Source organism: Lonchura striata, chromosome 3 (assembly GCF_050655825.1).
Source record: "Lonchura striata isolate lonStrDom1 chromosome 3, ASM5065582v1, whole genome shotgun sequence".
Classification (NCBI taxonomy): Eukaryota; Metazoa; Chordata; class Aves; order Passeriformes; family Estrildidae; genus Lonchura; species Lonchura striata.
Genome location: NC_140705.1, coordinates 60,794,241 through 60,809,219, shown reverse-complemented (window position 1 = coordinate 60,809,219; position 14,979 = coordinate 60,794,241). Strand labels below are relative to the sequence as shown.

General features: G+C 42.2%; 1 long non-coding RNA gene across 1 annotated transcript; it reads right to left on the bottom strand.

Moving 5' to 3' along the window:
* Nucleotides 1-242: 242 nt before the first annotated feature.
* Nucleotides 243-1,971, bottom strand: LOC146767918 (uncharacterized). The gene is made up of 2 exons (XR_014954272.1): nucleotides 1,160-1,971; nucleotides 243-737 (listed from the first exon to the last, which is right to left on the bottom strand). It is a non-coding gene; the product is annotated as an uncharacterized LOC146767918 (long non-coding RNA).
* Nucleotides 1,972-14,979: the final 13,008 nt, after the last annotated feature.

Below are 14,979 nucleotides of genomic sequence, written 5' to 3'. Positions count from 1 at the left end.
GCTCCACATTTTCTTACTTTGAGTGTTTAAACAAGCAGCAAGTCTTTTGGCTTGTGGCCACCTTTAGAAATGCAGATTATTAATATTTATTTATATCAAATAATTAACTAGGAAATACAGGCACGGACCAGCGCTCAGCTTGATAATGTTGTATTATACAAACACACAGTGAAGCAACCTTCCATCCCTCAATCAAAGTAACAGGCAGGAAAGAACAAGAGAGGTACAGAACATAAAGAGCATTTTTGTGTCACAAAGATTTATTGCAAGAATTGTTGTCTATGACTTATTAAAGATTGTTGGAAAAAAACCCATGTTGAATGAAATGACAGTTACATGTCGGGATGACTGTGCTGGGTCAGAACAGCAGCATTTCAAGTCCAGTCCAGGGCTATCTCCAGAGCAGCCAACAGTAATTGCCTAATGACAGCATGAGCACAGGGGAGGCTGCTCCCCAAAATGCTTCCGCAGGATGAGGATTTGCACCTCAAAAAGTTCCTGAATCGGAGGTGCTTGTTCTGAACATCTCTGTGCAGATTTTTCTTCCGTGATCATGCTTAATTGCTTTTTAAACTGCTTCCTGACATCCTGTAGCAGTAACTTCCAAGATCTGTTTTGTGTGAAGAGGTACCTTCTTTTGAACCTGCCACCTCATAATTTCATTTGATGATCACTCTTCTCCCCCAGCTGTTATGCTAAGCATTTCAGTAAATATCTCTCCTTGAATCCAGTGGCAACTAAAAAAAAAGAGAATAAACTTCCTATTTAGAGAATTCAGCTGTATGAAATCATATAAATATATATATGTGTGCATATAAAAATTATGTAAGATACTGTTCCCCAACAAAAAATGTATATTCTTTATTATCTTACAAAGGTCTCACAAAAAAAAAAGCAAAAACGCCACCAAAAAACTACCCCAAAACAAACAAAAAACCACAGAACCAAACAGACAACAAAAAAAAAACCCAAATCCAAACCCACTGACCCTACAGCAGATAACTTATCTGAGAGTAGGAAAGGACTATGTCCAAGTAGTAGGGTGAGAACAGGTGCAATTGCACAGTGCAGACTGAGAACACGTGTTGGGAGCATGTCCACAAAACCAGCACAGCTCAAGCAAGTAGGGACAAATCTTTGAAAGGGTCACTGCACTTACAGCCCTTGCAGTCTTGAGTATAGTCAGGAAGTTGGTATATTTTTAACATTTTCCTTATCATGTGTTTTTTTAAAAAGCACACATCTTCAAATAGGAGATCATTTGCTTTCATTCTGAGTAATTTCAGTTTTACTCTGCTCGCCTCCTGGTGACGCATCCCCATCTTTTCCATCTGGAAATGGGATAAAAAGAAAATCCCACCTTAGGTTTCTCCATGGGTGGGTTTGGGCTCACGCATGCCTTGTGTGTGTGTGTATCGGGTGGGAAGCCCGAGGCGGGGCTGGCCCGTGTCTCCCCAGCAGCATCCTCCCCAGCAAGGGCCTGGCCCAGCGCTATCTCTGCAGCCTTCTCCCGTGGCACCAGGGCTCAGACTAATGCCGGGGAGATGGAAGAGCTCGGGCCAAGGCGATAAGCTTTATCAGCCCGCTTCCTTCATCGGGAACAGGCAGTCTCAGGTCTCAAACAGATGCTGTTTTAAAAGCACACACACGGCAGGGCTGCCAGGACATCTTTGGGCTTTGCACGATGGCGTGCCACCCTCGGCTGCTGCAGAGCCAGGTGAAGCTCACGCTTTGAAGGGAGGAGCGAACCAAGACCTGCAGGAAGAGTCAGCGAGTCCTTGAGGGAGGGAGGACAAAGTGACAACGCCAGGCACCAAGGGCCCCGAAGGCGACACACCCTGCCCCGGGGCTTCTCCCGCAGGCCGGGACCGCGCCCAGCCGGCCGCTCGGGGCGAGGGCGAGCCGCGACCAGGGGAGGGCCGGGCGGTGGCGGCGGGCCCGGGGCGGCGGCCCCGCGCTGCGCCGCCGCCACACCTGGGCCGGCGGGCGGGCGGGCGGCGCCATTTATAGCGCGCTATTTCGGGCGCGCGGGGCCATTGGGCGCCGCCGCGTGACGGCACCGGGGCAAAGTCCCGCCGCTGCCGGGCGGCACGGGCGGCGCCCGCGGGCTCCGTGCGCATGCGCGGCAGCGGCCCGGGGGCTGCTCCGAACACCCCTGAGGGCTCCCTGCCGCCCCCTGCCGCCCCCTGCCGCCCCTCTGCTGCCTCCGGGCGCTGGCGCTGCCCGCTCAGGATGGCGCGGCTGGGGGAGCTCCCGCCCGCTGCTGCCGGGGGGTGGGATGGGCAGGGCCGTGCAGGCAGGATGCCAGAGGCGTGCTTCAGGCCCTTCATCCCTAGCCAGACCTGCAGAGCGGGAGAACATCGGCAGTCGCTTGTCCCTGTCTCGGGCAGCTCAGCGATGGAAGGCTGGCAGGGGCAGCTGGGCTCCGGTGTGAGTCTGATGGGAGGTGGGTGCGAGGGAGCAGTGACGCCAGGCACAGCTGCCTTTGGTGTTGGTCTGACTGTGAAAGTGTGCTATGGTACCCCTGACACTAGCAAAAGGAACAGGCAGGGAGTGGCCAGGTTGGGTCCATCTCTAGGTACAGGGGCTACTTTCACGGAATGAACTAAGTTGGAAAAGACCTCTGAAGTCATTGAGCACAGCCCATGACCGAACACCACTGTCAACTAGACCATGGCACTCAGTGCCACATCCAGTCTTTCCTTAAACATCTCCAGGGATGGTGACTCCACCAACCTCCTTGGGCAGCCTATCCCAGTGTCTCATCACCCCTTCTGTGAAGAAATTCCTCCTAAGTCCATCCTAAACCTCCTCTGGTACAGTTTTAAGACTATGTCCTCTTGTCCTGTCACTAGGGTCTGGGAGAAGAGACCAACCCTCGTCTGGCTACAGCCTCCTTTCAGGGAATCATAGTGGGCGATAAGGCCTCCTCTGAGCCTCATCTTCTTCAGGCTAAATAACCCCACCTCCCTCAGCCATTCCTCGTAGGAATTGTGTTGCAGACCCTTCACCAGCTTCATTGCCCTTTTCTGGACCTTAAAATACCTTAAATCAGTTTTGCTGATCTGGAGCTGTAGATAGGAGCACACTCACAATCCCCAGTCCTCAATGACAGGATGGCACTGAGTCTGATGGCTCAGGTCACTGCAGAATTTTAGTGTGGTTTTTTGTGGCTTTTTTTTTTTTATTTTATGTAGCATGAGTGCTTTGTAAACCTTTAACAAATGAGTTGAATGTTACCAGCACTCAGTGCTATTCAAAAATAGCCTCCAGAGCACCTCGCCCATAAAAGCCATGTGTGACTTTCATGCTCCTTTTATAGAGACTGTGTGTGATGATGGGTGGGATATGCGTCTTTTGGCAGCTGCAGTCCCTCACGTCTCCAGTAGGCCTGGTGGGTACATCGGTGAACACAAGAGGAGGGCCAGAAAACACCAGGAAAGGTGAAAGAGCAGACTGCCTTTCATGTGGTTGAAGAGCTCCACAGTAAGTAGTATCAGGATCCAACTGCCCAGTATTGTTACATGAGTGTGGAAGTTTCTCCAGTCCACCAAACTATTCAGCTAAGACAGTGCTTCAGGAAAAGTGCAATTATTGGCTTGGCAAATGCAGCATGGGACGGAACAAGCTGTGCAAATTGCCTTCCTTAAATCTTACAGGAGTCATCATCCCTGAAGTTCTTGGATGTAATTCTCAGGAGAATGTAGAAGTCAAGCCACATGGAGCTGGGTGTCCAAAATCCCCACTTTTCTACAGCCAGTAGAAAAAAATGCTCCCAACATCTTCTTGGAGCAATATAGGTTGGAAAAGAAACAATATATTGGCATAGCCCTGAAATAGTAATTTGTGTAAGCTCTTCATCGCCCACAGGATTTTGTCTGCGCAGGCAAGATCTGTGTTAATCTGGAGCCTGAGCCAAGAGACTCCAGGGCAGTTTCTGCCAGATCATAGGTCTATCACATGCTAAGCACACAGACAGGGAATGACATTTTACATTCCTTGTCTGCTAGCAGCTATAGTAAATAATCAATTAGTTGCACTTTGAACAATTTGGTTCACACCTTTTCCTGACTTAAACTACATTTCTGGCAAGTAGAGTGCAATACATAAACTTTGCAGAAGCCGTTTCTGTTTGTCCATGTCCTGTTGTAGGGTTTCAGAACCCATTTATGTTATGGCTTTAAAGTTATTTCCAGCAGTACTGAATTGTTTAAACTAAAGATTATGCTACTGTTTGCCTGGCAGTGCTTTGTAATGTCTAAAGAACAATCCTGGCTATGTCTTTTGTCCATATATTTAGAAGTGTATCATTCTTGTACAGGCACAAGTTATGTGTGTTTGTTCTACATATGAAGCACTGTTGAAAGAAAAAGAAATGCATTTCTCCCAACAGCTGCTGCTCATTAATTCATTAAAAGAAAATTTCCTTCCAAAAAGCTGTTCACTCAGGAATTAACATGTACTATTCTGGAAGTATCCCAAGCTGCCACATCAGGACCACTATTGAGCCATATACAACAGCATACTATAAAATTACACATTTCATAAAGTTGGGCACTTCCACCACTGTTATATCTAGAAACTGAAATTGGGGAATCTCTTCATGCTCACATTCAGAGCTTAATTGCAAGTTCCACTGTAGCCTATGAGAGTCTTTTCAGGAATTTCATAGTGCTTAAGGACCTGCGCTCAGCACACAGAAGTCTTTTATAGTGCCCACTGCTAAGTCGCCTTTACTAGGGAAAAAGTTTTGAAGGGAGCAGAAAGTTAAGTTTGCAGGTTTAGTAGAAATCTGCTTCTTGTTTGGTTAGCTCTGCCCTCGTCCATGTGTCTTCAGTTGTTTTATCCAAACAAAAATAAAACTAGATTCCAGTTTTATAATAGTCTTTTAATGACACTTTACAATGATTGGAAAGTCAAGGTTCACTGGCATCACAATTTCAGTATTGTTCCTCAAAGAGCTGTTTTGAAAAAATCCACACTTCCCAAATGCTTCAATTTAACAAAGTTTAAGAAGAAATTCAAGATTGTATTATCAACTTACAAATCCATCTGTCAACTAAGATCTAACAAAAGCTTATGTTTGGATGCAAAGATTTTATTGCCTTTGAGCTAACAGTATCAACTGCCTGATAAGTGGAGCATTTCTACTAATATTTGGAGAATAAACCTTGACTGCTAGGCTTTTTTCCTATCACTGAAGCAAAGGGAAGGATTCTTTTAGCTCCCATTGACTTAAATGTAATTAAATTAGAACCTGTGCCAAAAGTAAAATGCAAGTAGTTCTGCAACATTAAAATAGTGAAAATGCATTGTTAGTGGAGATGTTGATTTGTGTGAGTTTTGTCACCTAAATACAGTAATTGGAGGTTACTGGGACAAGCAATTTTGCCACCACCACAAACCAAAGACATCATCAGGGAATGTCAGTGAGGTTTGGTGCTCACTGAATCTCATCTGTTGTGGGAGGAAAAGGCTGAATAGTACTTAATGATTAGATAGATCCAGTTTCGGTCTTGCCAGTGCCTTGGTCAGCAGTGTAGTGCACAGCACAGAATTTTCTGAGACTCCAGAATGACAAAGCATGTGATGGAAGGAAGTTTGGAAATTATGTTATAGTCATGAGAGGAGCTAATTTTATATTGCAGTTGTTAACACAATGTCATGATCAATTGCATGAAGTCAGATTCTACCTGCCTCATTAAAAAAAAATTTGTAAAGCACACGGAGGGGCAGACTGAGGAATAGTATGTGCCTTTGCATTCAGAAGACCCTTTTAAAAGACTAATATAAAGAGGTGCTTCAATAAAATTAATTTACCATATGCAAAAGATTTCTTACCAGGCTGACCAAATTCTTGTCAGCCTAAGGAGAGGCCAAAAATATGTTTGCAAAGCCTGTCTTGTTGCAAATCTTGGTGCACAGAAAAATAGTTGCAACTCTTGTCATGCAAACCTGAGCTCCAGCATTCAGGGAAACATTGCACCATTTTGCAGAATGGAACACAAGGTCATTTTGGGTGCATGCTCATTAAGGAAAGGAATTGCATTGGAATGTAGGAGGGTTGAGAGTAAGAATTCGAAGCTCCTGTGTCTGCAAGAAACAGGGCAGTATGTATGCCACAGTGACTTCTGATGTACAGACACCATACTGAAATTCTAAAAATGTTAAGGATGTAAATTAGCTGTACTGAAGATCCCAATCACTATAAGTTGTCCATCAGCTCTCCCTGAACTCATTAGTCAACTATTATCCTTGAGGATGTACAGGAATGCCTGCTGGGCCTGGGCTTTACTCAGGCTCCAGTTCAGCAAGACTTTTAAAGGACATGCACAGGGTTAAACAAGTCCTGTAATTTTGCTGAATCCTGGAGAATGCCAGCAAGGCTGGAATCAGTAGCCTCGCAATGAGGTACAACACGGCTTGCTGCTGGGTCCCAGAGACAATTTAGATATGCATGGGAACGCTGCAAATCTGAGGAGGATTCTGCAGATCCTCCATGTGGGTCAGTTCCATTCACTGTTCAGCAGTGAAACTGCACTGTGAGAAACAATATTACATCTGTCAAGAAAGAAACAATTGAATAATGACATTTGAAACCTGAACTGTGATTTGAGGGATCAAGAATAGAGGAATCTAGATTGCCTTCTCATACAGAGGTAGTTGTAATGGGACAATACAGGGGTTGTAGAATTATTTATTTATTAATACTTCTAATTTTAAAGAGTATTTTAAGGCATTTGTAAGAAACCACCCTGATGATGGGAAGTGATGATTGTCTCTTGGGCTTCCTTTCTCACCTCATCTGTTCAAGTACCCATCCTGGGCCTGGCCCTGACTGAATGAAATCCATGAGTTTTGGAGTAAGACCAGAGTCTCTCCAATGCTGTATTCAAGCTGCACCGAGCGGAAGTGCTGTGGAACTAACACAAACATTGAATTTTAAAGAGCTGGGGTAATTTTCACTTCCTCAGTCTTTTTAATTAGTAACATTGGTTTATTTTTACACTGTTGCAGGCTGGTAGCAGTGTAGTCTGGGGCTGGACTGAAAATGCTGGTTTTCTCTAAAGTGTTGTGTTTGCTCACCCGAATGTGCCACTACTCCCACAGAAATGCAATACTCAATGCATCTCAAGTGTTTACACAACACTGTTGTAAAGCAGACAGTAAATTACTTCCTTTATGGATAGATCTGTGGGTACATTCTGCTCACTACTCTATTAACTGAATATTAATGATTAATGAAAAAAAAAATACATGAAGAATAGTTAAAACAACTTGTTATACTTTTAGGATAATATAAAGTTTACTGACTGCTGTAGCATGCCCTTTGCATCCTGCATGTACTGCCCTGTACATATGCTGCAGTGAAGGCCCTGGCACAACCTACTGTAGCCTGTTTCTAGCCCAGAACACCTGGAGCCAGCCTGAGAATCTTTACATATCAGATAAAAAGGAATCTATTATTTTAAAGACTTTCTCTTCTGTCTCTGGGACAAAAAACAGGCATAGGCATTTAGTTTGAGTTGAAAACAAATAACTGTACTGACTGGGACCATTTCAATTTTCCCCGATTACCTCAGATTTTTATAATTACCGAACAACTAATTTGGTCTATTCATGTCATCTCAAGTTTTCTAAGAAACGTATAACTCACCTCTTCCACTTCTACTCATGTTTAAATAAGATTGCATAAGAAATCAGATAATAGCACCATGGCTAAAAGTAGCAGAATCATGCTGGTAACAGATGACCGGCACAGACATGGAGTCTTAATCTGGTGGTTGATAAAGCCCATAAACGGCTGGATTGTTGTGATTCTGTGATTAGGTTGACAGAATCAGCCTGATTCTGTCCTTGCACAAGTGCAAAATCATTTCTGACTTTGTCCCTGTGCACTTCATGCAGGTCTTTGGATTATACTTAAACCATGAACACAGTTCAATGTTATCATTTCACATTAACAAGGGTTGGCTGAGAAGCTAATCTAAAGTAACCAATTAAGAATTACCATGGGAGCCTGTCAAAGTGAAGTAATGGAATTTTCTCCACTAAACCTCTCGGTTACAGGCCTGGTCCCACTGTCTTGACTGAAGGGCTCTGACAGGATTGCAAGCTGGAGTCCTGGGGGAAGGGGCTCACTTAGAAGCATTACTAGCTTGTATTGAAACAATCTCCAGCTTTCATTCTCTTCTCCACAAGCAGGGTTTCACTGCAGCTGAGTTTACCGTAAAAGGGTTATGCAGAATTAATTACTGTGTCTAAAATTATTCAATTACCTTTTTCCTAATATTTTTCCTAATATTCTGAGATAGCTTACAGAGAGTAAGTTTGAATCCATCGAGGTACTGAATACATTGCATTTGTTCTCAAGGGAGAAATAAGCGAATTACCAGAAGAACAAGAAAATAACTTAAATCCACATTTAAATTTTGCAATGTACTTCTCCATAGGAGCTTTACCGCTTGGATTTTTTTAAGGACAGTCATTACAAAATAAATGTTTTAACCTCATGTAGTTTCTGCAATCATTTTCCCATGCAATAGCAATTTAAACAAAATTGTTTTGATTAAAGTTAAAAAACCCAATGTAAAAGAAATTTACAGACACAATAAGAATCAGTGTTTAGAGATTTTAGAGCCAGAAAAGATTATTTTATTATCTGCCTTGTCTAACATGAAACTCAGGTTGTGAGTTACAAATTCCAGTAACTTTTGTTTAGGACTTTGTTTGAGTTAGATTGTCCTGCTGAAATTTAACACCTGCAAAAGCAAACAAACCTTTTTTTTTTAGTTCTTATTTAAGCCATTATTTACTCACCATTGATGTGTGGTGGCATTTGAAATACAATACTTAATTGCTACTTGAAGCACAGAAAAAGAGATCGTTTCTAATACTACACATTGGAAACCATGGGAAAGATGGTGGCCACAATCTTGCTTTAAACAGCACCACTATTTTGAATGTCTTTAGCACTGCACTAACTATATTGCACACTGCATTTTAAGGCAATTTTTGTAAAGAGGGGTTGGTCTTTTGATTTAACTTTTTTTTTTTTTTTAACTAAGGGTGCAGACTGAACTCTGAGACAAGAAAGAACATTGTGCAATACTCAGTGCTGTTATCTGAAGAATATTGTTTCTTATCTCTCTGGATTTGTACAGCACAGCATGGCTAAACTTTAGTGATGAGTGAGCAGTTATTTCAGGCGACAGGGGTGGAGGGCATTGAGAGGAATGCAGGGAAGGAGTACATTTAGATATCTGGAAAGATAATACATTAGAAGATTATTCCTTGCTGTTAGATTTCTTGCTTGTGGGATCAGGAGAGTTCACATAATTTCAAACACAAAGGAAAAAAATTGTGTGTTATTAGAGATGATTGCACTTGGAGAGAAATAAAGTGTGTGAAGTGCTTTCGTTAGTCCTGTCCACGTGACTTTCTGGGAGTACCTTAGGTGCAGTTCTCCACGAGATCCCTGAACCCTCCCAGGCACATCTTCTCTACAGAGAGTCTCCACCTGTGAGACCAGTGTCTTGCTTTGCCAGTGTGTCCGGCAGTTACTCCACCCTGTGAATCAGCTGTGCATGCACACCCTGTTTTGCTGTCATCTCTAAGGCCCTTTTGGTGTTTTCCTGCCTCACCATGTCTAACAGGTAAAGAGAAACCGGGCCAGTGGCCAGAACTCTCAGCTTTCCCATTCTGTGCAGTTGTCCTGCCTGGCAGAGCAGCCATGCAGGGCTGGACAGGGAAACCACCCCGCAGGTCTGGACTGCCGTGTAGATGTGGAGACAGCTGAGCCCTTCTTGCAGGCTTTTGCAAACAGGGCTCAAAGACCACATTCCCTATGGGTGGCAGGCAAGAAGCTATTTGCACCCCTCAATCCAGAGCACTCGGACACTCTGAAGTGAGTCTGTCCTGGGCGCTTCAACACACTGGGTCACAAACAGGCCTTGATACCTGCCATGGCCCTTACTGTGACAGCAGCTCACAGCAATGGCCCTACATCAGAATGCTGCAAAAGGAGGCCATTGCTTGATACTGTACTTCCCCCTCCCTCTACATCTGCCATGGCAGGCAGGATACAGCCAGGGAGAGCAACAAAGGACAATCCACTTTCTCACTGGAAAATGTCATACGTAACAGCGTGGCATGCCTTAGGGACAATATGGTTCATCCAGGACTACAAGGTGTTCCCAGCTCTTGTGCTCCTGGTCTCACTCAGAAACAAACTGGGCCTGGCTTTGGCGATGATCCAAGGTACAACTATAAAGATTTCTAATGGACATATGTTTGTACTAAATTACCCAAAGTCCACAAGGCCAAAAAGCAAGGTCCATAAGGTCAAATGGCATGGGTAGGAAAACCAGACAGACTTCTTGGATACAGAAACTCTAGTTCATTTCTGATTGCTGCAACAACATTTTTACCGTTCCGAGATAATTAAACATACTGAACAATTAGCTCATGAAGCACTGGCTCTGTAGTCACCTAATCCTCACGCTCAACTGATACCAGGTGGAGGGACACAACACCCTACTTCTGGAGTCCAGCAGCACCTCACCCTTCTCCTCCCACACTGGAAGTACTTGAAGATGAAAACAGAGCAGTGGACCAATGAATCGCGCTCCAAAGGTGTTGCTGGTGAATGCTGAAACATCACACAAATGAAACCATAGCAGAAGGTGTTCCTAAGGTTACATATGACAGATTTTCCCCTCTCATCTTGACATTTCTCTTTTATTCATAGAGACCAAAGAATTCATCATGCCACCTGTACAAGATAACCAGCTTATTAAATAAATGAACTGCTGAGCTATGTTCTTCCTAGGAACAAATCAAGTCTGCTTGACATCCTTGTTACATCCGAGGCAGCACATCAGCTTTATTCTGAAGGCTTGAGTGCTACTCAGTTAATGCCCAGGTCCTGAGTTACCTGCTGTAAACAGGTGAAATTCACCCAGTATTTTAAAGGAGGCATACTGATATTTTCCAAAGTGTTTTGGTGAGTTGCTAGCCAACATGCTACAAGACTTGTTGTTTATCTTTTGTGTCATGCGTCAGAGGTAATTACTTCACAGGGTAGGTGTGTCATTGGGAAGCACTGAAAACTCCCTTTGTTGCAGGTTACCTGCATGCCTCAGTGTGGCAGGTGAACAGTAATCAACCTGATCCCCTTCTCCTCCAGAAAGCCTCACAGAAGTTATTTGGTTTGGTAGCCTCTTTGTTTCTGAGTTACTGCCTTTAAGGCAGCTGGGGCTGATTAGATAAGGTGACTGTGTATCTGCAACCTTGACATAAAATGGATTTCGTTTGTCCTCAGTGTTTAGCAGGGTGGTTGAAAACCAATTAAGGATATATGTAGCCATTTGTAAATTGTATATGAGCTGTTTGCTATGAAACACAAATATTTTTTTCTCATGAATGAATATTTAATTGAGGTACAGTTCCAGGTAAGTCCTTGCAAACTATCAGAGTTAAAATTCAGGTCTGGTGAAAGTAGGAAGTGTTCTACTTTGCTTAGAAATGTCACCCTGCTTGTACCTCCCTTGTACTTGGTCGTACATCTTCATCAGTGCCCGCCTGTTTTCAGCATTATTGTTATCACAGAGCAAACAGAGGATTTCCCAAGAGACAGGTGGATACTTGTACTTCAGACTCCAGCTTGGTGTCTTACTCATGACACACTGAGGTCAAAGCTACTCTCCTTTATCTGTGTGAAGAATCTCCATTAGTATATTCTCTCCTTACTCAGTACTGAGAGCTCCCTGTGCAGCCTGCACTGCTATTGGGAAACTGTGGTATGAGAGAGAACAAACAACTTCTTCTCCTAATAACACTTGGAAATGTTCATGTCTGCAGCAAACACAAGTGATGCAGAGCAGGAGAGATAATGTATGGACTAGTAATAAACTGATCCCCAATATTACATATTTTCTGTTTCTCTTGCTATTAGATTCTGTCTTTCACCAGTCTTACACTACAAAAGAGAGCTGTGTTGCATAGAGCACTTAAACCAGGCTAGGCAAAATATGAGAAGATATCTGAAAGAGCTAGTCCTGAACAGCAAAATAGGCTAGATATTTGGGACTTCTGAATTTTACCCAGTAACCTCTGCATCAATTTTTTTTTTTTCTGTTTCAATTAGAGAAAAATATGAGAAAATGGTCTGGCACCAAATTGCATAATAATGCCCTGCTTATATTACTGACTTAAGCAAGGCAAGAGCCATGCTAGATGTTTTATTTTAGCTGAGTATTTAACTGTGAATTGCCTTATAGATAATGCAGCTTCTGAAATTGAATGAGAAGTACAAGCACCTGTCAATGTAAACAGCTTTCAAAGCTTACACTGAGAGAGCACTTGGCTCTGGAGAGAACTGATCAGGAGGTAGAATCACTGCCATTCAGTCTTGAGACTGGGGTTTAAGGCCTTTCTAATATTACATGCTGGATTTGAGAATCAGCAGGTGAAACTCAAGAGCTTAGTTTATGCTGAAAGTCAAACAATGTGACCTTAAAACTGATCTTAAAAGGTGTGAGTCAGTATCATATCGCAGGAAAAGAAAAGGTACCCTGTCTATAAATTGTACATTGAACTTTGCACTCTTAGCCCTGAAATTCTGAGTTTGGACACCCTTAGTTAAATTGAAATAGCTTATTACTTGTGGTTTTGAACTTTTACAGCCTCATTCCCACAGTCAGAGCAATACAAATGTCACCAATATATGTAATTATAAAACAACTTAGAGTAAAAAAAAACAGTGGGCATTTGTTTTGCCCCCACCTTCCTTACCATTCTCACCTGCTCTAAACACAGATCTGTGCTCTGTCTATGAAACACATGAACTAAGTCAGTTAATGTTTGTTACATGCAGTTTTTGTCAGCACTATCTCAACATGTCTCTACATTGATGTTAAAAAGCAAAATCAGCCAAATGAAAAAACCCAACAAAACTAAAAAAAAAAAAAAAAAAAAAAAAAGCCACTAAAAAGAGCTGCTCCCATAGAAAGTGCTTGGATGTAGTGGGTATTTGCAGGGGGTATTTGCAGTATATGGCACTCAGCTCTGCTTTTAATCAGATTTCAAATAGAAAGCACAAAGGAAGATATCAAGGTGAAATAGAGATTACTTAACCAGGGGAACTCCCTTCCTCTTTCCTTTCTTATCATAAGTATTAAGATCATAATTTCATTTTAAGACGTAAAAGCTGCGTTGGCCCTAGTTTCCATTTGCTTTGAGCCTTGGACAAACATTGCTGGATTTACACATGTGGTATAATCTCTACAAATTCAGTATGTCATGAACTTCATTCGTCATTTCACACATTTTTAAACAATGGTTTGTCACATGATTGTTCTTATTCAATAGATTCAGAAAACTCTCAGTGCTTTTTATATTTGTTTATTTGTTGGTAGATCAATAATTCATTGTGGATTTCAGTTACAAAGATGATTACCATAGACTTTCCTTCCCTGGTCACTTTCATGTTTAAACCTGCCTTTACTTTGAGTAATATTTTATCTGTATTTTACCTACCACTAAGTCTTGCATTCCCCATCCATTGTAAATAATTTCTCAGTCTCATTGTACACAAAATGTAAATGCCAAATTATATTTTGTTTTAGTTGAAAAGAAGATTTTATTGCACACTTTGCATCACACCCTGTGAAAGTTTCCTGTGGAAGAAGAATGTGTTACTAGAGAAGTTACTAAGACAACTCTTATGGGAACTGAAAGCAAACTGTGTTTAGGCTTCTTACAACTTATTGAGAAGAAACCTAATCTCCCTTTAAGCTTTTCTCTCCTTTTATGATGGGTAAGAACAAACCAGATAAAAGCCTGAAGTCTTGTCTGATTATTTTTCCTTCTTACAACATTTTAAAATAATCTTTCATAAACTTAACTATATATACTTTTCTTCATAATTTACCATGTCCTCGTAGGGCTCCATGATGGTCAATCAAAGAGTCAAATAATCCCAAGGACTACCTGAGGGTGCTGCTGGAAGACAAACTGATGATTAGGATCATCGATTAGGAAGGCAAAGATAAGGATCTCCCAGCATGTAACCACTGGATCATTGAATGAGGTTTATTTCCAGGCCTGAATGCACCTAACCTCTTGTTGGTTCAGGAAAAAAAAAACTCAATCTACGCTTACTGGAAAAAAAAAATAGCAAAGCAACAAAAAACTGAACCTGGCAAGAGTAGCTTTTCATGTAGGAACAATAAGCAACTGAACTTGGCAGCAGCTTCTCATAGGAACAAGCAAAAATGAGGCACAAGCCTTGTGCTCTTTTACACCATTTATCCTCTTCATAAGAAACCCAGAGAATGTCTCAAGACATTGGCTTTGCCAATAGATGCTGGTCCACTGTGACCTCATTCTGTCAAGTTTTCAGTAAGCTCAGTGTGGGTAGTGGGGAAGTAGCTCTCAGTGCAGAACTACATCTCACCAGGTCCTTGGTCACTCTTCCTGAAGTCTGACATTTCAGGAATTATAATGCCAAAATTTCAGAATGTGCAATGTGTAATAAACTGCTTATTCAGCTATGCACAATGAAAAAGAAACTATTGTCAGTAATCCCATGTGGTTCTTTTTCCTCTTACAGCTCTTCCAGTTCACAAAGAAAATCAAAGACTCTTGACTGTCCTACATGAGAGCAAATCTCCTTAAATCTATGTATGTCTCAGAACGTGGCATCCTTTCCATTAACTACTCTAATGAATGTCCTTTCTTCTAGCTTCTATACTAAATGCATAGTCTGTGAGTTGTCAAGAGGACAGTTAGCTGCTATAGGTTTTTGTTAGTAAAAAATCTGCAAACAAACCAACAGAGAATCTGCAAAACTCTTCCAGCTATGCCTTGCCTAACCTGGATGAAATTTTCTATTCAGAGAAACAGGGAGTTTAGATCTCTCTGTTCTTGAGACTATTGATTCTGCATGAGCAAAAAAGAATAATGGATTTAGGGCAC